Here is a 25,166-nt window from a genome sequence, read left to right as displayed (position 1 = left end):
TCCTCACAACCCACTGTGAGGTTGGGGAGTATTAGCTTCATTTCACCAAAGGGAGCAGAGTCACAGAGAGGTTATGGCCAAAATTAGCAGCCAGCTCTAAATACTGTGGTTTGAGTGACTGGCCCAGCACCACACAGGAAAGGACAGAACTAGCTCTCTAGGGCCCCAGGCCGTTGCTTATTCCATAGACCCATCCTTGCTCACAGCACTCTTCCTCCTCCACTGCACAGAAATTCTCCTGAGGGCAAATATTGGCTGGGCCTGGTCAGCTGCAGGGAGCCCAGAGCTTTGTAGTGTTGGGGTGCACGAAGGGGGCCACTGTTCAGACAGCACAGCCATGCTGAAATTTGGTCTATGGTGGCTGGTTAGTAGCGCAGCCACGTGGATGAGAGTTTCTTCTGTTATGGGCAGTTTTTATTCCTGGCTATGCAAGAACTGACCTCCTAGAACAGCTGCTGGGCTCCTGCTTAGTTTTAAATAATTCCCCAGTTTTAAACAGGAACATCACTGTAACCTTAACTAAACTGTCACAAAGGAAACTTTGTCATGGGGACCTCTCAGAAACCCACAAGCTCCCCCATTTTGTGAGCAGCTGCTCCACCCTTTCTTAGACAGCAGTGGACAGCCAGGAATCAGGATTTCTGGGCTCCCTTACTGGCTCTGGGAAGGGAGTGTTCTCTACTAGTTAAAGCAGTGGCTAGCCACGCACATGGATTTGGTACACTTATTTCAAAAGGTAGCACAGCTGAGTGGATGAGATGGTTTGACATGCTATGGAGCTGGGGGTCTGTTCCCAGCTTGACTTGAAGCAACCTCTCAGTTATTTTATCTGTAAAATGGGGGCAGAGAGTGGATGGCGTATTGCCCTTAAGCAGCCTTGGTCAGTACTAAGGGTTATAAAATACACAGATGCATTAACCGCCCTTAATGGAAAAGGAAACTTGAATTCTCAGTCTCCTGCTGTCCCAGCTATGCACGTTCCCTTCAGCTACCGGGTACTTTATGGGGGAAACTCTTGGTCTCCGTCCATGAACCAAAAAATAGTTTTGGTTTGGAGTCTGATCTTGGGGCCAGACACTAGATCTCAACATGGGCATTCTAGGGATGTCAGTTTTGTGTGGAGCTTCTTCCCCATTTTTAATCAGGCTCTGTGTGAAAAGGGTGTTTTAAGAACATTTAAAATTTTAAAATGGTTCATTTTGGGGGGCCCAAATCTCAGGACACCCTTGAACAGATTATCCCAGATTTTTGCCTGAGTCCTGAATGAGCTTGCCAACATTCAAGCTGTACTAGCTATCCTTGTGAATTTTAAAGAAGCTTAAAAATTGGACTTTAAAGAGAAACCCTGTGGCCATCTTAACGATGGAGTCATTAACACTCCAAGATAAGCTACTTGTAGAACACCAAGAAATCCCTAGTCCAAGGAGCAAACCTGTCAATTTTACACAGCTGTACAGTTTAAATCAAGCAGTTAAGAGAAGAGGCATGATAGCACTTGGATGCTTTAATATAATGTGAAAGATGGAAAGAACATGCCTGCAAAATCCTGACAGTAATACAGCATGAACATCCAATGAACAGACAGCCACAGTGGATAGAGATGAAACTCAGATATGGTCAGGACTGTGCCTGGGTGAAAACTTGCCTTTCTTACTCCACAGATTTGCTCCATGTATGTATTCTAAGTCATTGTTGCTTACTCTTTTGGTCAACAGTAAGTTTTTAATACTGTTCACTGCTGCGAGCCCCCCAGAGCCAACAGAGCTCTGGGAGAGTTAGCTACATTCTTGTGTGAGCAAAACTCTAGACAGAACAGTTGACCAACTTCTAATTGCAGAATCCGTAGCGGTGCAGCACACGAGTGATCCAGCCGAATCCTCAGATCCCAGGCTGAATTTGTGGCATTGACTGTACAGAGTACAAGCAAACGTCAGGCGAGGTCACTCCGTCCACTCTAGTAGTCCAAAGGGACCAGATTCTGGCCACAAATGACAGATAGAGAATTCCCGGTGGAGAGGAAACACCTTGCTGGCCTAGAGCTGGCTCCTGTGCCAGCCGCCCCCATCAACCTTGACAGAGGTTGTGTGTCAGTGTAGCAGAGCTGCACTTGGCCCTATTGATCCTCCACTGGTTTAGGGTCCCTTAATAACCCTAGGCAAGAGCCACAAGTTAAAGCAGCCCATGCAAAGTAGTTCCCCAAGATCTGGTGAGCTATAACTAGCTTCCTGATGCTACCATTCCTCCCCTGCACTGAATGGAGCTTGGACATCGGGGAGAATCCAGCCCTTCATGTTTCTAGAGGGTTTAACGCTTAAAGCCACAGCTATCTGAAGCCTGGTGGCAAGGGGCTGACCAAGCTTACCCCAGTCTCCAGAAGAGGCGGGGTGGAAGAGGAAGTACAAAGGGCGGGGCCCTTTGCCCAGTGAGGGCAGCACCAGGGAGGGACGGAGGGAGACCCAGGCTGCTGGCTGTTCCCTTTGGACCCTGCTGCCGACCCAGGGGAGGCCCTGGGCCCGGAGAAACCTGATCTGGAGGAAGGACTGGGGCGACCAGAACTGCCAGCCGCTGAGTACCCGGAGGGGCCAGGCAGTAACCCGGGCCAGCGTGAGCCTGATGCGGAGGGGGAGCTGCAGCTGCCAGCCGCTGAATACCTGGACGAGCTGGAGAGGCCCGTTTGAGAGATCGGGTAGGAAGTAGCCCAGGGGCAGAACTGCCCAGTGGGGTGGGTGTATTTGGTCAGCATGGCGTGGATGGTTCCCCACTGACCCAGCAGCGGGACCCTCTCCTCCCACCGCTATCAGGGCCCTGGGCTGGAACGCAGCTGGACTTGGGTGGGCCTGCACTCCCCTACCCCAGCCAACCCGCCTTGGGTAGCAGAATCCCGAATGCCACGGACTTGGGGCCGGCCGCGACCCCCCCCCGCCCCGCCCGAGGGGCGCGTCGCAGACTCTGGGCCGGCGCTCCACGCCTGAGGGGCGCGTCGCAGACTCGGGGCCGGCGCCCGCCCCTCCACGCCCAAGGGGCGCGTTGCAGACTCTGGGCCAGCGCCCTCCCCCCCCCCCGGCTAATTCCCCAGGGACCGAAAGGTGCGACTAAGGCCTGCCAGTGGGACAGTAGCTCTCCATAACCCCCTAGAGGCTCAGTGGACCGATTGAAAGCTGTCTAAAAAGGTGACAACATTTGTCCACAAAGAAGTCGAGCTAAGTTCTGTTGCCAAGACATCTCCTCAGATTGTCCACTACATTACTTTAGGTAAGGGTTATAGCCTTCCATGCGGAACGCTTGGGGGAAAATGCTTTAAACGTCATGCCACAAACAAACCAAATCAATGTGGGTTTTTATGTCGAGTTGCAAACAGTTGCAAGTCATCCAGTTTTCATATCTCCTGGGCAATCTGACAACACTGAGACAGCTCCAGCCTGAGACTGCTTAGAAGAGACTCATATTGCATGATCGCAGCATAAATATCAAAGTTGAAACCTAATGGCATCCTCCCAGTGGAATCCTAAATTAATATATACACACACACGGCCAGGAATAAAATCCAGCGCTATAGCTGCAGAAAACATCTTGGTACAAGAGGCAAAATCACTCATACAAACTGCTCTCATTAGTAAAAACAAACACAAGGGCTATTTCTGCCCTGCGACTTGCATAGTCATCTACATCTGGGCGAAGGGCAGAATGAAACACTAGCCATCAATGAGTGAACTCAAATGAAACGGTAAGCATGATGTAAGGCAGGGGTCGTCAATAGGCGGACCACGGGCCAAATCTGGATAGCCAGACACTTCTGAATGGACCCCAAAATCTTTTTTATTTACTTAATTATTTTTATATTATTATTATTATTATATCATCTGGAATCTGGACCTTGACTATACCTTGACCAAGAAACATGGACCTTAACCAAAAATAATTGACTACCCCAATGTCAGGGGTGAGAGATTTTCAAGGTCCTGTTTAATAAGACTATTCTAGTTATGATGCTAGAAGTAAATGAGAAACGTGAGCCATGTTCAAACCGAGGAATGAGCATATAGCCAGTGAGCTAGTGTCTGCTATGCTTTAGTTGACTTGATTGACTGGCAGCTAGCAACCCAGTCTAAGAGCAACAGCTAGAAAATAGTGTGACTTGGCCCTTTTGAAATGATTTTCTAATTGATGAGATTGCCATCTGGCTTGAGCTGCCGATGGATCAGCACTTGCCTACACATAGCTGTACATGTGTGGCACACGGGTGTCTGAGCCTGTCCTTCAGGGGGAATCCCCAACTGTTGCTTTATAGAAAAGAAGAGTGAGCGATCGGCTTGCAACAGCGATCGCTCACCTTCTCGGTGACACGCCAGCGCTCAGGGACTCTCGCTCCCTCAGTCAGCATTGTCAGGCACCCTGTGCTTATCTGCACGCCAGGTCACTTGAATGACACAAGCACGTGTGTTGCCAGCTGGGCTGCCAAACAGGGCTTGGTTTCGATCTCTAAACAGTTAATCTGAGGAGGGAGAAAAATGGAGGCAGCAGTGGCGCTCTTCAGGTCACCCGATGGAATGTGTGAACACCAAGGTGCAGGCCCCAGCTGACGTGTGCTGGGCTGGTGACAGCTGGCATTGCTGGGGCTGATGCACCGAGCACAGCTGAAGAGCATTTTGAAGGTCAGCAAATTAAAGGCCTGCTCCCAAAAGGTACTGGGTGTCCTTCAGCTTCCGCTGCAGTCAATGTGGGCTTGTCTGCAGGAGGCTGACCCTGTGGAGGTTTGCGCACTGTACAGTCCCATCCCACCTGGCGGTCACTAAATCTCCTGAGCATTGAGGGCACCCAACATCCTGTAGAATCAGGCCAACACCCTCTTAATTACACGACAAATGTCAGGAGGCACATTGGTGCCAGCAACAGCAGAGCTTTGACGTCAGTGGAGTTCCTTCTCCCACAAGCTGGAGGTGGATTTGACTCCAGACTTTATACACCCTGGGCTCTCCTTCACAGCTTTGCAAATGAGAACTATCACCCTGCTGAGACGCCTACAAACTACAGAGTAACTTTTGCCATTGATTTCAGTGGGTCCAGGATTTCACCCTGGTGCCCTTCAGGATAGTAAATGATCTGCAAGAGTATGTGTGTCAGTGTAGCTATAATGCAGTGTTATAGGGCTCATTTCAAGTCAATTTCATATTGACATACACCCAGTAAACCTGAGTCTCCAGTTACACCAGTGTAAATTCATTAACTTCTCTGGAGTAACTCATGATCCAATCCCAGTGTGAACTGGAGGGGAAACAGGCCCGCTGACTTCCACAGAGCTAATCCCAGTCTGCACCAGTATGACCACAATGTATCAGAGCCTACATCACATGGTTGGTTGTCTTTGTCTGTGGTGTCCCATTAATGGCTGCATCAAACTGACACTTCATCTTGCTATCCTGATCTATCGTTGAGTGGTGCGTGTACAGTAACACCACAGGCCTGCTGTAATTCTAACCACTGTAGCTGCTGAATGGACATGGCTGTGGCAGCTGTGTAATCTCTTCGCACCCCCTATTTATTACCTGGTTTTAGGAGATCTGTATGACGAAAATCGGACTAAACTAACAAGGATTAAAGCGTGAACTCTGGCCTGAGTTTTGTTCAAATATTGCTAAATGGAAACCTTTACTTTAAGGTACTGAAATAAAGCCCTTGACTGTAAATGGTGCTCTGTTATGAGAAATCCTAATCATATTTTGTGGTTGTCACCAGCCATGCCCACAGGGCTATCTGGTGAAGACTACCAATTTTTCAGTTTCAAAACCTGACACCCTTACTCACTTTACTGCTTCAACTTCTCTCAGTTCTTTAAACTAATTTTCACTTTAAATTCTCATGAACAAGCAGTTCCTGTTTTCTGAATCACTGATATCAACACTATTTGCTAAAAACACGATGTTATAACAGTGAAGTATAAAGCCCATGTGGAAATCACTTGATATGCCAATGTTTTAATTCTTTCAGTGCAGCTGTGTGCGACTCTCAGCTGTGCTGGGATTTCTGTTTGTCCATAGCAGGTGGTGGAGAGGGAAGGGGACAGGGAGGACTCAGAAGATTAGAACATGAAGGTCAACATTTCAAAACAATGGTTCAATACGGGTGTGTCCAAAGTAATGCACATATACCCCGTGTCCAAGAAAAACAAATTTGCATGTGCAAGTGAGCACTTGCATAATGAAATCAGGAAGTTGTACAAACAGACAAGTAGTTAGGTGAACAGTTGCTCAATTTATGCACCCAACCATGGCTTTTCACCATGCAATGCATATATTCCTATTTTTGCCAGTCTATCCATTACCCCGTTATTGAAAATTTGATCCTTGATGTTTCAATGCAACTACAGACATTTATCTTTCTTACTCATAAAATATTATGTTCTATGTACTGTGCACATATTTTGTGGGTGGGGTTTTCAAAAGTACTCAGTGTTAGCCTTACTCTGCTTCCACTGAAGTCAGGGGTAAAACTTTTCATATAATAATTTATATACTGATGTAAAGGACTATGTATGGTACTATTTTATATTAGAAGTAGACCAGTGCTGATCACATGCTGGGCCACTGTCCCAGAGGACTGACAATCTAATGGTACAAGGGAAGGCAGACAGGACAGCACAAGACATGGGGTAAAATTTTCAAATTCACCTAAGTGACTTAGGAGCCTAAGTCCTATTTTCAAAAATGACTTAGGTTATGAAGTTCCTAAGTCAATTCTGAAAATGAGACAGACATTTGGAAATTTTAGTCATAATTCTTAAGGTAAAACAGCCTTCTGCGATTCTACTTAACTAGTAACAGTTACAATCCAAACTGAACCCAAGAGCAAATCTGATTTTTGAACAAAATTTGTTTTCCCCAAAACTAGAAGACTGCTTTTGTTCTAGATACATGATTAATATGTTATGTCAGTACAACGCAACCACTTGCGCAGGGTTAGAGTGGGTTTTGTGGTTCCCTTAAATCCACTGCGATTAACCAACCAAAAACATTTTTTCCTTTTCCTCTGCCATGTAAATACAGGACACACAATACTTTAATAGTATGATAGAGCACATTTCACATTTTATTGCTCCCCATCTGCAGCAAACACATGGCAGAGTGGTAGACTCAGGACCACAAATTTTGAACAAAAAATTTTGCAAAAAGGGATTAAACCAGCCAAGTATTTTCTGGAGTGGTAGAGGTGTGAGTGAACGACACATCCTTCCCACGGAAAGATCTATTCGGCCTTCTGGTATACCATTACTAAACGGATGTCCTGATAAATTGCAGTAGTAAATACGAGACCATGCTTATGTTCATTCGTTCATTCATTTGCGTCTATGTATAAACCTGACTATCCTCCCCTTCATACCTCCATCATTGTCTTTATTCTTCTCCTTGGGGAGGCCTGGACTTCCTTCAGAGTCCATCAATGCCAATGATTTAACCAGCTAAACGGGGTGGTATTTCTGAATGATGCAAGGCACTCCTGCTTGGGAGAAGCAAGGTGCCACGGGCACTGTGGTGAGCCCGTCACTCCCCTGTTCTAATATATTTCACCGCCACAACTCAAACCTGACAGTGCCCAGCTGGGAGTTAGTGACAACATATGTCACTAACAACAGCATATTCCAGAAGGGGCATTGAGATAGTAACTGCAACCCTGTGCTGCCATCCCAGTTTGATGCCAGCACTCGGTCTCTTTCTACTACAGGAGCCATGACCCCTGTGGGAGCAGCTCATTAAGCCATGGGGGGATGATTTTCCACACCCGGCTCTGCAATGATTCTAGTGCCTTAAGAGGACTGGAAGGGTGGCCCAGTCAGCCCTGAAAGCACCAAAGGTTGCCATGATGGGGGGCACTGTGGAGCTTGTTCAGGATCGGGGACAAAAGAGCTGCCAGGATCAGCAGAGGTCACCTCTCAGGCCTCTGATGCCATTCCTATGGATCCTTGCTTGTACAGCACTGTAGTGGAAATATAGGGGACCAGGTGGGTAGGGGGACAGAAAGGCAGCCTTTGCCCCCAAGCACTTCCACCCCGAAAGGCCGTGCGAGGCCTGCAAAGAGGGTGGCTACTGTACAGCAGAGACAACAGCAGAAAACACTTTCCCTACTGAGAACTTCTGAAATAGATACATTACCCTCTAGGCCAACCCAGCCAGAACGTACCCTTTATATTTATATTTATATACCTTATTTATATTTAAAAAAAAGGGAGCGGGGGGACGAAGCAGGGATAGGACTCAGAACCCCCATTTTGTTCTACAAATTATAGGCAGAGCTGTAAAGTGCTGTATGCGATTATGGTGCCCTGATACTTCCCATGATAAGACCCTGTTTGCAGTTGCTTATAACTTTGTCAAACTTTAACAATTTAGGCTGACGTTTTCCATGCTGGGTGTCGGCCTCAGGCTGATTTTTTTCTGCAGTGTTTCAGCTAACATGGTACCACCATTTTTAAGAATGAAATGAGAAGAAAATGTATCAGTTTTGCCACTGTAAAAATAATTCTTAACACTGCTTCACTGAGAAGCTGTGGGACCCCCCTGCTTTGTAGCAGGGTTCTGATTCTTGGCAGGGGGCGTTGTCCTGCTGTCAGGGGTGCGCTTTTTGCCCTCCTTATGAAAATCTGCCCAAATGCAGCCAAGGTATGCATCTTTGGGGATGGAAAATCTCAATTTGCACATGCTCAGTAGAGCCTTGTTAGAGTTTGGCAGCTAAATTCTAGGATGATTCCATCCACACTGAACATGCTCACACCTGGATGGCACAAGAGCCATCCCCACAGGAGGACTGAGCGTGCTGTAGTCCATAGATGTAGGGGCCAGCAGAACTTTCCCTAAAATTGCTCCTCCTGGCAATCAAGGACAGCTGTGCACCAGAACTGAGAACAGAGTCTGGCTCCTGGGCTCCCAGTGCCCCACATGCTGGCAGTGCAGAGAAAGAAAAAGCTACCTGATTTGAATGTAGATGGATGAGGAATGGTGGGGAGAAAGGGACTGGGGGCAGACGGGGTTGGAGGAGCCAGTGAGCAGAGGGGAGAAACAGGAGCCAGGGAATGGGTGGGTTTGGCTAGAAGCAGAAGGGGTGGGAGGCAAGGACCAAGATGAGAGGGATGGACAAGAGCAGAGGCATAGGGGTAGGGGAGGGCAGTGACAGGCTAGGGGCACAGGGATCTATGAGCACTAGACCACACTGCCCTCCAGAATCTGGAATGGAACTCAGGAGTCCTGAATCTCACCATTCCTCTGCCATCAGCAAATGTCTGCAAAAGCCACTGGCAAGGGGTGTGTCCCATCCTACTCTAGTTACTAGTCCACATGGAGGATAACAACCTACTACTGCTACCCACTATGCTATTAGTTCAAGTGGCAGAGGTCTGTGTGGTAGTTCTAAAGGTCTGGACCCTACTGACGTCCCAAATTAGGAGTCAATATGTTTCCACACAACCGAATTTACGGATTTTTTTCTAATTGGGAAATTACATTCCAAAAATATGTGAACAGAACATTAAAGTTGCAAAGTCAATTTAAAAATTAGGAAATTCCAGAATTAAGGTTGCATGTGCAATTTTAACTCGGTGCCTTCGTGTCTGTGCATCAAGATAACCGTCTGTAACTACATGATAGCAGGCTATTTCTTTGCACAGGACCCCTGCCTCATTCCGTGCACAGGAAGGATCTGCTCTGGGGACAAATCAGGAGCGTGTAGTGAAGTAGGATTCCTGCTTCATTTGTTGCGGAAGTTGGACGGTGTATCACGAGCAAGGCAGGAGATGGTTTGAAAAGAAAGGATGGTCTGGAGTTAAGGAAGATGAATGCTGTCCTGGAGAGCTGGATTCTATGCATACCTCCGCCCTGTGTGAGGCTGGACAAATCACTTCAACCAAACTTTGCACAGTGGCTCACTCACTGGGGTTCCCTGTTTTCTGGATTCCTCACAAGAAACAGTTCGGCTCTGATTTGCCAAAGTGCTGAGCACTCCACTGCAATTGAAATGCATGGGAGTTGTGCACTGAACATAGAATCATAGGACTGGAAGGGACCTTGAGAGGTCATCTAGTCCGGTCCCCTGCACTCATGGCAGGACTAAGTATTATCTAGACCAATGGTGGGCAACCTGCGCCCTGCTGCCTCCCGCAGCTCCCATTGGCCAGGAACGGTGAACCGTTGCCAGTGGGAGCTGCGGGGGGCTGTGACTGCAGATGGTCAATGTCCGCAAAATGCCTTGCAGCCCACAATCAGCTTAACCTGATGGGCTGCAGTTGCCCACCACTGATCAAGACCATTCCTGACGGGTGTTTGTCTAACCTGCTCTTAATCTCCAATGATGGAAATTCCACAACCTCCCTGGGCAATTTATTCCAGTGTTTAACCACCCTGACAGTTAGGATGTTTTTCCTAATGTCCAACCTAAACCACCCTTGCTGCAATTTAAGACCATTGCTTCTTGTCCTATCCCCTGAGATTAGGAAAAAAAAATTTTCTCCCTCCTCCTTGTAACAACCTTTTACATACTTGAAAACTGTTATGTCCCCCCTCAGTCTTCTCTTTTCCAGACTAAACAAACCCAATTTTTTCAATCCTCCCTCATAGGTCGTGTTTTCTAGACTTTTAATCATTTTTTTTTGTCGTTCTTCTCTGGACTCTCTCCAATTTGTCCACATCCTTCCTGAAATGTGATCCCTAGAACCGGACACAATACTCCAGCTGAGGCCTAATCAGCTCGGAGTAGAGTGGAAGAATTACTTCTCCTGTCTTGCTTACAACACTCCTGCTAATACATCCCAGAATGATGTTCACTTTTTTTTGCAACAACGTTACACTGTTCACTCATATTTAGCATGTGATCCATTATGACTCCCAGATCCCTTTCTGTAGTACTCCTTCCTAGGCAGTCATTTCCAATATATAATAAATATAATATAATATGCTAAGTGCTCTGGAAATTCAAGGTCAAGGGGTCTCAGCTTGGACACTCAAAATTAGTGGATACTTAATATTTTGGCCTTAATCTCCCTGTACATCAGTTCCCCAGCTTTAAACAGGGGATAATGATACCACCTAAGAAAAATTGAGAATGTTTGTGAAATACACAAACACTACCGTGAGAGCTCCAGAGAAACACCCAGAGGAAAAGAATAATTCTGTGTGGAGTGCAGGGTTTGGATGGTGTGTGGTAAATAAGGCCACACACTGAATGAGGAGGAAAAAAGAAATACTGACTAGGGATGTAAATACCATATAAAAATTTAACAATTTAAACAATTAAAATTATATCATTTAATCGGTTAACCGATTAAAGGGAGAGGGGCTGGGGTCGATCCACCCAGCTGGCCCAGGGCTGGGGGTTAATGATTAGGGTGGGCTAACTGGTAAGACTAACACTGACCAGTTAACCGGTTAACCATTTAATATTTTACATCCCTAATAGTGACTATCTCCCTGTTCACCAAATGAGGCAAGGCATGTGGTAAAAGAGGGTATGTGAGCCTGTAATTAAAGACTATATCATCCTCCAGATACACAAAGGGGGGCAAAATAAGGTTGCACAAGCAGCCTTAATTCTGGCATTTCCTAAACCTGCGTACTTGACTTTGCACCCCTAATAACGTTCCTTTCACACAGTCTTTTGGAGATGCCATTGATAGTCTGAGGTTACTTGTTAGGTATACCAAATAGAGTCGTATCGTCTATGCTGTGGGGTGATTCAGTGTCCCGAAGAAGAGAAGGGCACTGAAGTCTATGGGCATGAAGATCTTTCATTACATAGACACCGGTGGAGTAGGGTTTGTTCTAGTCATAACAGGCCTGATTCAAGCCCCTCATTCACACTGAGCAGTACTTATATAAGGCATCCCATTGACAACAAATGCTTGGCAGAATCAGGCCCCTTATTTGTATCCCTATTGGTAACCATAGAGCGGAGCAAGAAGAGCACTGCAGCAATTGCAAGGTATGGTGTCAATACCACATAAACGTTTTCATCTCCAGGACTTACCCTGGGCAAAGCTTTGTGGTTTTTCTCCATTGCTCTTACATGCTCATTAGACACACAACAGCCTGTGGCACATACATGTGCCCCGGACACGGACCATGCCCTGAGTTAATTACAAAATTACCCTTTGTGCAGGGCCCATTTGTGAAAAGCAAAACTGAAAACCACCCAATTTGTGCATCAATGGGCTTGCACTCCCTGCTTTGCTGAGTGAGTGAGCCTTCTAGTCTTGCTGCTGAGTTTCCAAATCTCCGTGTCGAAAGCATGACTAGAGGGAAAAAAAAGTTCTTCAAAAGCAGAGCGGTGTGTTAGAGTCACCGACAGCTCTGTGGTGGCGAGCGGTAACCGGGAGCGCTGCCGGGGATGAGCCACTACGGAACACGCTTCATCACCATGGCTTTGAACTGTTCTCAAAGGCCCGGAGAGCCCCGCCCTTCACTCCCAGCCACGCTCAAACCCATTGACCCAGCCAGCTCTTCGGGTGAGGAGGCTTTGATGCAACTTCCTCAGAGCCTGTCAGTGCTGCCATGGAGTTGTTGCTGACTCACCAGTCACCAGCGTGGAATAGAAGGCACTCGTATGCTTGCCGCCCAGGAGTTAAGGTGCAAGTTTGAGCCTCTCCCAGGGTAACATGCAGCACTCACTCTGGACTGTGGGGTAGGCCCCACTGACAGCTGGCCACTTCTCTATTCCACTGCACCCCTACGCCTCCTTATTGGCTTCATTGCATTGACCGCAATAGGGAATCGCTCTTCAAAGAGAGTCTGGTGACATTTTTGTAGTCAAGTGCTTACTAAGGAGAGAAACAAAGTACACAGAGTGGCGGAGATGCTACTTATCAGCTCGGCGACATACATGTGCTTAGCTGATGTCATTCCACAGCAATGCACACCGGCTGTCTTGGTCCGAATACTTGTGCTTCAGAGCTAGAAGTGGCCACCAATCTCAGATGATACAAATGGCAGGATCTAAGTGACAAGGGGCTGGAGAATGCGATGTTCCCCCCACCAAAAAAATTCAGTTCCCCATTTGTTCATGAGATGATCCCCCCTTCACATACAGCTGCAATAAACCTCTCTCTAAAAATGATTTAGACACCTCCACAAGTATCTACTCCACCTCCCTGGTACTCTTCTCAATGCTAGAGCTGGGCGGTGAGGTCAATCCCAGCTCCGAGGTAGCACTTCCACGGAGGAAAGGCTACCCACCCCTTGTGTAACCCACCTATGGAACAACCAGAATTGCAGGCCTTCTGCTGGGGGAATACCAGGGACACCACAGGAGGAACTTGCTGAAACGGAGGGGAGGCCTAGGCAGACCCATGGCTCTGCCCCCTACATGGCATACAGAGTGGTATTATGCTGCACCCTTTAAAGGGGTTGTAAAAGGGTTGCCACCTCCAGAGCACCTCCTGGTGGCACAGGGTGGCCCTATAGCATCCCTGCCTCGGTTTCTCCTCACTAGGTTTTTCTGTCTCTCCAGAGATTCATGTGGCTCAGCCCTCCAGTGGGGTCACTCTCCAAGTTCAACCTCCTTTCGGGGCACTCAACATTCAAAACAAACACCACTGTTGACAGTAGTCCTAAATGAACACAAAGGGTTTCCTGCCCTCTCTGGGCTCAACACACAGTTCTCACTCTGTGCAGAGCACTGGCTCGGCAGGCTCTTCCACGCTGGAAGTCTCCCTTCTTCTAGGGCCAGACGACAGCTACGCAGTCTTCCCTGGACTGGGAAAAGTCAGCCACCACTGCCTCAGCTCCCCAGGCCTCTTGTGGAACAACGGCACCAGCGCTGGCTCCCTGGAGCCCAGACCTTCTCCCAAGGCCCACCACAGGGTCTGGCTCCACTTCAGTAACGCTTTCCTGCAATGCCCTCTCCTGGGCTTCCTCCCATTTTAAGTCCTACACCCAGTGCAGGTGTGGCAGGGTGGGGGCTAACGGAACAGGGCTGGCTAGCCCAGGGCCTAGGGTTGCCAGGTATCTGATTTTCGTCTGGCACGCCTGGTCAAAAAGGGACCCTGGCGGCTCCAGTCAGCACTGCTAACTGGACTGTTAAAAGTCCGGTCAGCGGCACAGAAGGGCTAAGGCAGGCTCCCTGCCTGCCATGGCTCTGCACATCTCCCGGAGGCAGCGGCATATGCCCCCTCTGGCTCCTACGCGTAGGGGCAGCCAGGGGGCTCCGCACACGTCTCCTGTCCCAAGCACCGGCTCTGCAGCTCCCAATGGCCGGGAACTGCAGCCAATGGGAGCTGCAAGGGCAGCACCTGCAGACAGGGAAGCACACAGAGCCACCTGGCCGTGCTTCCACAGAGGAGCTGAAGGGGTGACATGCTGCTGCTTCTGGGAGCTGCCTGAGGTAAGCTCTGCCCGGAGCCTGCACCCCTCACCCCCCACCGTGCCCCAACCCCCTGCCCCAGCCCAGATCCCCCCCATGCTCCTAACCCCTCAGCCCCAGTCAAGAGCCCCCTCCTGCACCCCAAACCCCTCAGCCCCAGCCCCATCACAGAGTCTGCACCCCCAGCCAGAGCCCTCACACCACCCCCACACCCCAACACCCTGTCCCAGCCCAGAGCCCCCTCCTGCACCCCAAATCCTTCATCCCCAGCCTGCACCCCCAGCCAGAGCCCCTCATACACACACCCCTCCCCAACCCCCTGCCTCAGCCTGGAGCTCCCTCCCCTACTCTGAACCCCTTGGCTCCATCCCACAGCCTAGGGTGACCAGGCATCTGGTTTTTGAGTGGAACACCCAGTCAAAAAGGGATCCTGGCGGCTCCGGTCAGCACCGCCAACCAGGCCATTAAAAGTCCAGTCACGGTTGCCAAGGCAGGCTCCCTGGCTGTCCTGGCACTGCGGTGTGCCCTGGAAGTGGCCAGTAAGTCCGACTCCTAGGTGGGGAGTGGGGGACATGGGGCTTCATGCGCTGCTCCCACCCTGGGCACTGGTTCTGCAGCCAATGGGAGCTAGGGGGGCAGTGCCTGCAGGTGAGAGCTGTGCACAGAGCCTCCTGGCACCCCCGCCTAGGAGCCAGTCCTGCTGCTGGCCACCTCCAGGGTGCAGCATGGAGCCAGGAGGCAGGGAGCCTGCCTTAGCCCCGCAGCACCGCTGATCAGGAGCCGCCCAAGGTAAGCCTGCGCCTCAACCCGAAGCCCTTGCCTTGAGACCCCCCCAACCCAGAGCCCCCTCCTGCACCCCAAACTCCTCATCCGCGGCCCTACCCCACAGCTTGCACCCCCAGCTGGAGCCCTCACCCCCTCTACACCCCAACCCCCTGCCTCAGCTCAGAGCCCCCTACCATACCCTGAACCCCTCATTTGCAGCCCCACCCCAGAGCCGGCACCCCCAGCCCAGAGCCTGTACCTCCTCCTGCACCCCAACCCCCTGCACCACAGCCCCCTCCCACACTCCAAATCCTTAGGCCCCACCCCCCAGCCTGAAGACCCGTTCTGTACCCCAGAGCCCGCACCCCCGGCCCAGAGCCCATACCCGCTTCCACACCCCAACTCCCTGCCTCAACCCGCAGCCCCCTCCTGCATCTCAAACCCCTCATTCCCAGCCCCAACCCAGAGCTCACACCACCAGCTGGAGCTCTCCCACCCCCCAACTCCTTGCCCCAACCTGGAGCCCCCTCCCTCACCCTGAACCTCTCATTTCTGCCCCCCCAGAGCCTGCACCCCCAGTTAGAATCTTCACCCCCTCCCGCACCTCAACCCCCTGCCTCAGCCCAGTGAAAGTGAGTGAGGGCGGGGGAGAGTGAGCCACCGAGGGAGGGGGAATGTAGTGAGTGGGGTCGGGATCTCCGGGAAGGGGCGGGCCTAGGATTTTCAGTTTTGTGCGATTAGAAAGTTGGCAACCCTAAAAGCACCAGAAGGATAAACCTTTCAAAGCAAACCAACAAAGAACCCGTGGCTGAGGTCAAACATAAGTTATTGGGCTGGAAGCAGGTATCATGCTGGGTGAAATTCTATGGCAAGGGATCAGACTAGATAATCACAATGCCCCCCTAGAAATTACACTAAATGGATTAAAAACGAGGTAACTGATACATCACAAAAATAAGTGTGAATGTGGATCTTAGTCCGATGCAGGGGTTCCCAGTGGGGCACCCAGAGGGATCATTTCTTAGTCCAGTCAGACTGGGTGTGTTTCTGCAAGACATACTAAATTCTGTGCTCAATGCAGGAGTCACTGGGTGAAATTTTCGGGCCTATGCTAAGCCAGACATCAGACTGGACCATAATGGTCCCTTCTGGCCATGAAATCTATGATCCTAGGTACGGTAAGGAATTGTAGTTGCAAGATATTCTGACGCACAAGTCAAGGCATGCACATGATGCGAGCTATTTTCATTCTGTTGTATCACATGAATCGCCTGCAACCAGAGGGCAGGCTGCAAAGACAGTAGCAGTGTACCTCAAAAAAACCCAACCCCAGTCATTCTACTAACTGCAGCTGAAGTAGGTAAAGACTTCTACAAGCAAATGAGACTGTGATACTGTTTGCTGAAGGCAGGTTTAACCTCCCTTTTCAACAACAAGCCAATTTTAAGGAGAGTGCTGACTCATTTTAATCCATGTAGCCCACGCACTCAAGTTACTGTACCCAAGAGATAGGGCAGCACTCTTCCTCCTGTTATGCCATAATTCGGGGGAGGGGGGTTCTTTCGCTCTCTCTTTTTTTTTTTAGACAGAAAAAACAAAACCAAGTTACCAAAAATGCTTGTCATGTGACCTGTGATACAGTAAATGAAACTGGGTCTACAGTAACTAGATAGGCTTGAAAAACAACGTTTCCAGCAGAAGATGAGCACCAGCCTTTCACTTAGCATCAAACTCTGTCAGTCAACAACATGGGAAATATAAATGCAGCCTTCAGTAATCTAGAAACGTACAAGCACGTTGCTCGCTCGCTCTCACCGAGCAGCTTTACACCTTTGTATCTGATGGTATACAACACACTCTGATTACTGGCTTGTGGCTCTGCATTTGGATTAAACGACAGACTATTTGCAACACAGAGCGTGATCCAAAGCTCACGGAAGTCAATGGGAAACCTTCAGTTGATTTCAGTGGGTTTTGGATCAGGTCTCCACTGAAACACAGTTATATATTACATGTACATATGTTGCATTTCTGACCATTCTTGAATTTAAAAACTTGCACTAACTGCAGGCAGCCCAGCAACAGAAGTTACCCTCCCTGTATGTAGAATGAAACAGCAAACTTCAGCCCCCTCCTCCCCTTGGCTTGTGCAATAACCCACATCAAACTGAACTCAACTTTTGAACTTAATGGCTTCTTGATCAGTTTTCTGTACCATCTAACACGGCCAAGTGCTCTGTCTACAACAAGCAGCTACAAGCTGTAATGAATCCAGTACATTCATCATTCGGAAAACTCACAAATCAAAAGTACATCTGCCAGTGATATATGGATGGGAAAAAAACCCCACAAAACCAAACAATTCCATCCTACTAACATTTCAGTGCACTGAATACATCCGTTCTGTGTCCCAGTGGGGCAAAGCTAAACCCACCTTAGATTCTAATACATACTGCAAAATTATCACCAATACAAAAAGGACAGAAACATACTCACCAGGAGCTGTTTCCCCCCTCACTTTCCTAGGAGGAGGGTGCCTATGAAGATACGTATCTAGATTCTAGATATTTTTTCATTTGATTTAAAAATCAAGAAGTACTAGCTACACAGACATAATATCGCTTATTTCCCTCCATTAAGCAATGATGTCCAAAATGTTTAAGAGGGAAAAAAAAAACCCTCAATCTTCATTCTCATTGGAACAAAATTACTCATGCTGACTCACCAACCACTACTTCCTCTAGCTTCATTCTCTTCATACTTCTGAGTATGACTGGTCAATTTCTCAGGGTCTCTATCACAACTTCTGCTCTTCCAGGAAGAATAGCCTTTAATGACACCATGGGTGGGAAATGTTTTGTATATTCTTTGAACAGATCCTCCTGCCTCTTCTGTTTCTACAAAAGGCCAGGGAATCACCTCCAGAGGAAACAATAATGAATGATAAAGTAAACATCAGAATCAGAGAATATGAGTTTGAGAGTGAATTTAATGTCTTCACCACCTATTCATGTACTGTATAATACAGTGACACTCAGACCTCAGGGGTTCAGGAGCCAAATGAGCGATCAACATTACCCAAAAGAGCCACAGCAGCGTGAATTCATTGTTTCATTTACTATTTTTATATCTACATACATATGATTCTCACAGCAAAATGACTGACTGAGTATTATTATTTTATCCACTACAATTGGTTAACAACATAGTAAAAGCCTCCTGATTGGTTAATAATTAAATCACACGGTGTTTTAATATCATGTGGGGCAAAGAGTCACAGGAGACGCATTAAAGAGCCTCTTGAGGCTCACGAGCCTCGGGCTGAGTGTCGCTGGTGTAATATGTTCGCTTATTAAACGGGTGACGTGAACGTTGGCTTGATAAAATGTGCTGACTGCAACGGGATTCAGTGAGTCCTTGTCTGACTACAGAAAGAAAGAAGCCAAGTCTCTTTAAGGCACTACACTTAAAGGGATTGGTGGTGGGGGCAATAGGGGAACTCACTTGTACAGAGCCAGGAGAGGAAAAAGAAGTGGAAGGACCAGGTATGGGGAAACATTGACCCAACATGTGCAGGGAGAGCGGGTATTTAGACCCCCTACACCATGATAGGAACTCACTCTCTCTACCTCGGGCCAGCAGCACCCACCCACCCTCAGGATGAGAGTAGGACCGGGTTTCTGCGATTGGCTGAGCTTTTCATCACCTTCTTCCTTTTTGAGCAGGGAAAGAATCTGTCCTGCAGCATTCACACTGGCAAGGCAGGGTGGGTTTATTCACCTTCCCCACAGCTAGTCAGGGACCTGGTAGGGTTAGGTACCAAGGTTAGGTCCAAATGTTGCAGTTGTCCCATGCAGGTCATAACCAACCTCAAATTAACAGGGTTAGGAACTTCCCTCTCAACAGGTTATTCCATAACCATCTACTACTGGTTGTTTTGTACTTTCCCCTGATGCAGCAGATGCCAGTCAATGTCAAAGACAGGATACAGACCACATGGGCCCTGCTCTGGTCTCATCTGGCAATTCCGATGTTTCCAAGAAAGCCAGATCAGTCCCTCTGTAATTAACATGCATCCTGCTTTACGTGCATTTTTAAAGTTTTAAAATCTAGCCAACTGTCAGGTGTTTTAAGATCCATTTCTCCTATAGGCTATCTCAATTAAAAACTGTACAGTTTCTGTTTAAAGTATATTAATTATAAAATAATAGTGAAAAAGATGCAGTAAGCACTGACTCTGGAAATAATTGGACATTAGATGGAAATAAAACAAAAGTACATAATGTTTCCCTAGAGCTGAAAATGATCATGAGTCACATTAGATTTGAAGTAGTGTCTATGCTAGCTGATACCTTAGTTCAGTTGAATTGTTTTGACTACAGCATGGTCTGTACGCATTCAGCAAATTACTGGAGAAAAGAAAACAAAGGAATATCACACTGAAAAAAGAGTGATTAACAAATTCAACATTTTGTCACAGAATGAAAGCAACCAGGCAAAACTGAAGACAGCCCCATCAGGATTCTTACCTCAAATAAGGGATAAGCTACAGCATGTTAGATCTGACATAGAGAAAAATTCAATAAATCACAGATTATTGCACTTGCTATATATAAACTATGAATCAAACTGGTTTAGTAATGAGAAATTTTTCACTGCAGTTGTGTAGACTTGGGGCGTGTCTACACAGCGCCACAATCTGGACTAAGGGTGTGGGAATTGTAGTGTGTGCACCCAGTTAGAACGCTAACTGCTCCTTGTTGACCCTGCTGGTGCAAACTAAGGGTACCTAGTTCTTGTTGTTGTAGTCCCAAGACTACGGTAACAGCAGGATCTACAAGGGACACTCTAGTGCACACTCTGTTAAAGAGCTCTACAATTCACAGCCCTATAGTCTGGAAGTAGCACTGTGTAGACAAACTCCTACTGAGTAGCATCAAATGAGAAGACCTAGAAAATGAGTAGAACATGGGATTCATTTGAACAAAACAGTCAAGAAAACACAAGCTATTTCTCTGAGTGAGTTTAGGCTGATTCATTGTTTCTCATCTTTAGTGTGTGAGTCAACAACCAATTTCATTAACTAAAACTTGCACTTTGGTTCTTTAAACTTAAGCCAGCCAAACATGTCTGGGTATGAGGTAGTGGGACACAGCACTAATGGAAACCTGGAGTCATATTTAGTTGATTCAGGATGGAGCTGGGTGGATAACACATGTTTTCAGTTCACTGGCAATTTAAAAAAAATAATAATTATTTCAGGTCAAACCAGAAACAAAATTTTCAGCAAATCAAAAAGTCAAAAAAATTCTCTTCAGGTCAAACAAAATGTTTTGTTTCAGCAAAACTGAAATATTTTGTTTTGATTTCAACCATTTTTCAACATTTTTGATCGTTTAATAAAATGAAAGGATATTTTGAAATGAAAACTCAAAAGAACCAAAAAATGTAAACGTTTTGTTTAGAAAATGTCAAAATGAAACACTGATTTTTTTCTGAAATTTTATGTAGGTTTGTTTTAACCAAAACAATTTGACAAAATGATACAGGTTCACAAAATGTTTTGGTGCTGCCGAATCTGCATTTTTCACCAAAAAAGTTTCAGCTGAAAATTTTTGCCCAGCTCCAATACAGATATAGTCTTCATTTGTGAAGACTTAGTATCTTCTGAGATTGTGTGTGTTTGTTTTTAATATTCCAAGTCCTTTTCCCACACTGGATAATTTAAAGGAACTCATAGGTCCCCCAAAAACGTTTTTCGTACAGTTACTGGACCTTACATGTGCCAGCAATTTCTGAAGATCTTTGGAGGAGTAGCCTGTGAGTTTTGAGTCTGTTAATATACAAGAAAACAGACATTTGATCTGGGGTTTTCATATAGGCTGAGTGGCTAAAGAATCCTGGAGGAAGCCGGGGGAAGACATAGGCAGGTGCCTCACTTTACGCATGTAGGTAGCTCTATTAAAGTCATCAGGGGTGTTGTGATAATGTCCCCTGATTCTGATTTCATCTGTGAAAAGTGAATGAAAGTTCATGAAGTGTCACAATACCCCACAACAAGTGGGGATGGGGAAAAGTTCAGAAAAAAAAGACCAAAAGATTGAATTAGTCCAAACAAAAAGGTCTACTGATGTTATTCAAAGACTGTGCTAAGATCACGCCTGGTAAACAAGAACAGTCTGAGACCGGAAATCCATGCACCAAAACTGGTGTGTTGGAAATTAAGCCTAATTTGTGGACAAAATAATGAGGGGTTGGGCTCTTCCACCAACCGCTCCCCCTTCCAGGTCCTCATAAAGAGACTTTGGGGAGGAGGGAAGGGCAACCATGACACTGGCTGATTGAAAGACCATCTCCTGGGACCTCAGATCTTCTTCATCCTAATCCTGAGAGAGAGCTCGACCAGGCCAAGCCAGAAAGAGGGACCCAGATGATACCACCACCTTCACACTACTCAGAATGCGAGCATTTGTCTGTGCACTCCCTCCACCACCATTTGTCCTTTTGCTTCTCCGTCTTATTTCTTCTCTTATACCCTCTGTCTGAGGAGCATGTGGCTTAGCTGGCCAGGACTCTGTATTTTGCAACACTGCTGTAAGCCAGTGACTAGAGATAGGCAGCTAAATGCAATGCCTTAGACAGCCTGATGCTAGCACGAGTTTGCCAAGTCTCGGAGTAGCCGATCAGACCGTGAGCCGTGCCTGTGTTTTTCCAGCAGTGAGCTTGCCAGTGAAAATCAGCACAGTTATTACCATCTTTAATACCCTCCAAGAGACTATTAAATGGGGTGGGGGTTCCTTCTGTAAACTCTCTCCAGGCAAAGGGGGAGAGAGAACAAGGGATGTTGTTAAAACAAAAGCCTTACTTAATACTTCACATTTCAAAGCTGTTTTTCCTTCTTTTTCTGTATCTTTAATAGAAGGTTAGAGGATGTTTAATGGGGTGCTTGCCATGGGACCAGGCAGGCTGAGGTCTCTGTATGCTAAACCTTGTTTAAAACTATTAAATGTTGGACTGTGACTTGGTTACGTTCACACCTTTAACTCTTTGGGCGCATATATTCTACCTACATGAATACAACCAACGTGTTAGTAAACATGCAAAGCATCGTGGCAGAGAAAATACCTTGAGGATGGAAGGCAGAGCTCATCTTGAGACACAGGAAACGTCTTTCCACCTTGTTTCACCATTACGCTCATGTGCTCCAGGCAATGCAAGACATCTCTAACAGAGAGGTGCTTGTCTTTGCCATTTTCTTTGAAGTGACACCTGCAAACAGGTTTAACAAAAATACAACCTTGTTAGCACTATGCGATGACTATCTCAGCCAACCAGGTAAAGAGGGGCATGTCATGTATTAAAAATTTAGACCCCAATCCTGCAGGGAGCCCTGCATCAACTGACCCTGCCCCGTGGATGCTCACCTACACAGAGCTCAGGGCCTTAAAGCATGCATTATTTTTTTCCATGAGGACTTTACATTTTCACAAGTAACTTGCAATTTTGGCTTCTTTATTTAAGGTGTACCGGCTCTCTGAAAATTAGGCCCTTTGAGGCAATCAAGATCTCTAGTCACTTTGGAAAGTGAAGGTCAAAGTGTTCAGAGCAGTTATGTCAGCTCCCATTCCATGAGAGATGCCACCAAACTGGTGGCCTGTATCTTTTATAGGACTGCTTTTTTTAAAAAAAATTTTATCATATGTCCTATGGAATGTAAGGCAAAAATATGAGAGGTGTGTATGGATCTGAGCCCAGGGCTGGTAGCTAGAAATTCCTGAATTCTAACCCCACCTCTTATATCGACTCTTCTCTGCGTCTGTTTCCCTTTCTGTAATGAAAGGATCATGATACTTTGTGTGTTTCTACACAGTGTGTTGAAGGGGGAAGTGCCACATGAATACTAAGTATTAACAATATCAAAACCTTATGCAACCCACACAGTTTTGCAAAAAAAAAATATATATATATAGATATAGATATATATAGATATAGATAGAAGACTTTCCTGCTCCCGCTAGGCCGTCTCCTATGTCAAGTAAGGGTCTGTGATGGGTATAATATCACCAGCAACATGTATTCTAAGGCATCTCCCATGCTGCCTGGTCAGATAGACCTTTAAAAAAAACTGCAGCCACCAGACTGTTTTTCTTCAACTCCCATCTTAAAACTCACCTTGGCTAGGATGTCTATGAAAAACTTAGCCACGTTTAGGCAGCTGGCGTGTTATGACTGCTACTTGCCATGCCAAGAGCATCTCGTTGTTATGTTGTTGCCCCCCATCTGTTTGCCATATCCCGCCCTCTTGTCATCTTAGACTTAGCTTGTAAACTCTTTGGGGTCAAGACTATCTCTGTTCTGTGACTGTATACTGCTTAGCACATGGAGCTGGGGCTTCTGAACACTGCCTGGGTGTAAATAAACTATAATCACAGAGAGCCGGAGTCGACGATGTCCAGCTGCTCTGGACACGGCAGCTCTTTAAGAAAATTGTTTTCAGCACAAATTTTGCTGAACTCCCCTCTTATATGGATATTTTGGCCACTCAGTCTCTAGTTCTAAATTATTCGAACATCAGTTGAGCCTGTTTGCAAGCGATCTTGAATGACCTAGCTGGTGTGAACTCTTGCAAACATGGCTTTGCAACCTCAGTGCTAGATGTTGTGTTTTTGTTTGTTTTGCTTTATAAAACTACAAACAAATGCCCATGACATGCGCTAGGTTCTTTGACATAATTTAATTTTCACAATAACCTGCCCTAGTAGACTGCTCCCCCCACTCAGCAATAAATCTACAAAAAGACACAAGTGGAGATTACCCTGGAAGAGAACCCCCATCATAACAAGCAACATCTTTGGGATAAAATCTCCTACCAACAGGCCTGAGAAAAGACAGCCCTTGCCACTGATAATTGCAATGTACTTAGCTTGGGCTACGTTAGAAACACACAGGACCTATATCTACACAAGAACTTGGGTGCCTAAAGTGCTAGAATTTTAGGTGTCTAAGTCATAGTTTTAGGCACCACTGCAATCCACAAACCCCCCTTTCAGCTGCTCTCTAACCCAGTAGCTGCCTAAATTTTCCACTGAGTATGGGCACTGCTACATCCCTCTAGGCATCTGGACACCTATGCCCTACCCAAGACCCTAATCCACAAACCAGGCAATGATAGGCAGGTCCTGATCTGGTAGGTGGGCTCAGAGATGGGGGCAGAGAGGAAGAAAGAATAACCCTGTGGCCTGGTGGGGAGGGCAGCCATGTGGGAGATGGAAGACCCCGGGGCCAGTTGCCTTGTGCTAATGTCTCTAATTATTTATCCAAAGTGGAATGGCTTCAACAAGAACTAGACAGGTCACTCCCTTGCTACCAAGCACACAGGCATCTGGAGTCTGCTTTCTCCGAACTACATGGGGCAGTCTAAGATTATTAGGCTGGATTATATTGTGAGGCAAAATGACAAGGTACTCACACAGTCTTTTTACATCTCTGTATTATGCGTTTTGCATTTAGTCGGTAATTAACATAGGGGGCCCAGTCAAAAAAAGGGATGGACGCAATTCAGAAATCAGTCAACTGAAAAAAGAAAGGAAGTTTTCATGTTGGGATCGAGTTCTGTGACCTGGTGGGAGGGGAAATGATTGAAGTAGGGACCCAGTTGTGAATGGAAACATCTAGATGGTAGGAGGGTTTTGCAAGGCACCAAGGAACTATTTTTTAAATGGGGAGTTGCCTCTTATTGAAGCACTTGTTTTATTTTTTTAATGATGCTTTGCATTATCCATCTGTGGATTATAAAATGCTTTGTAGAGGTGGGTACGCAGGAGCAGACCCATTGTACAGATAGCTCCGGCTAACACACAGATAGGGCACATTCTTTCCGAGAGGTGGTGTTGCTCCACAGATGAGACTTGGGTCTCTCATGTAAGAGGCAAAAAGAAAAGGCGTACTTGTGGCACCTTAGAGACTAACAAATTTATTTGAGCATAAGCTTTCGTGAGCTACAGCTCACTTTATTGGATGCTGTAGCTCACGAAAGCTTATGCTCAAATAAATTTGTTAGTCTCTAA

Source organism: Dermochelys coriacea, chromosome 3 (assembly GCF_009764565.3).
Source record: "Dermochelys coriacea isolate rDerCor1 chromosome 3, rDerCor1.pri.v4, whole genome shotgun sequence".
NCBI classification, from domain to species: Eukaryota; Metazoa; Chordata; order Testudines; family Dermochelyidae; genus Dermochelys; species Dermochelys coriacea.
The sequence above is the reverse complement of the archived record's forward strand: the minus strand, read 5'-3'. Positions refer to the sequence as shown.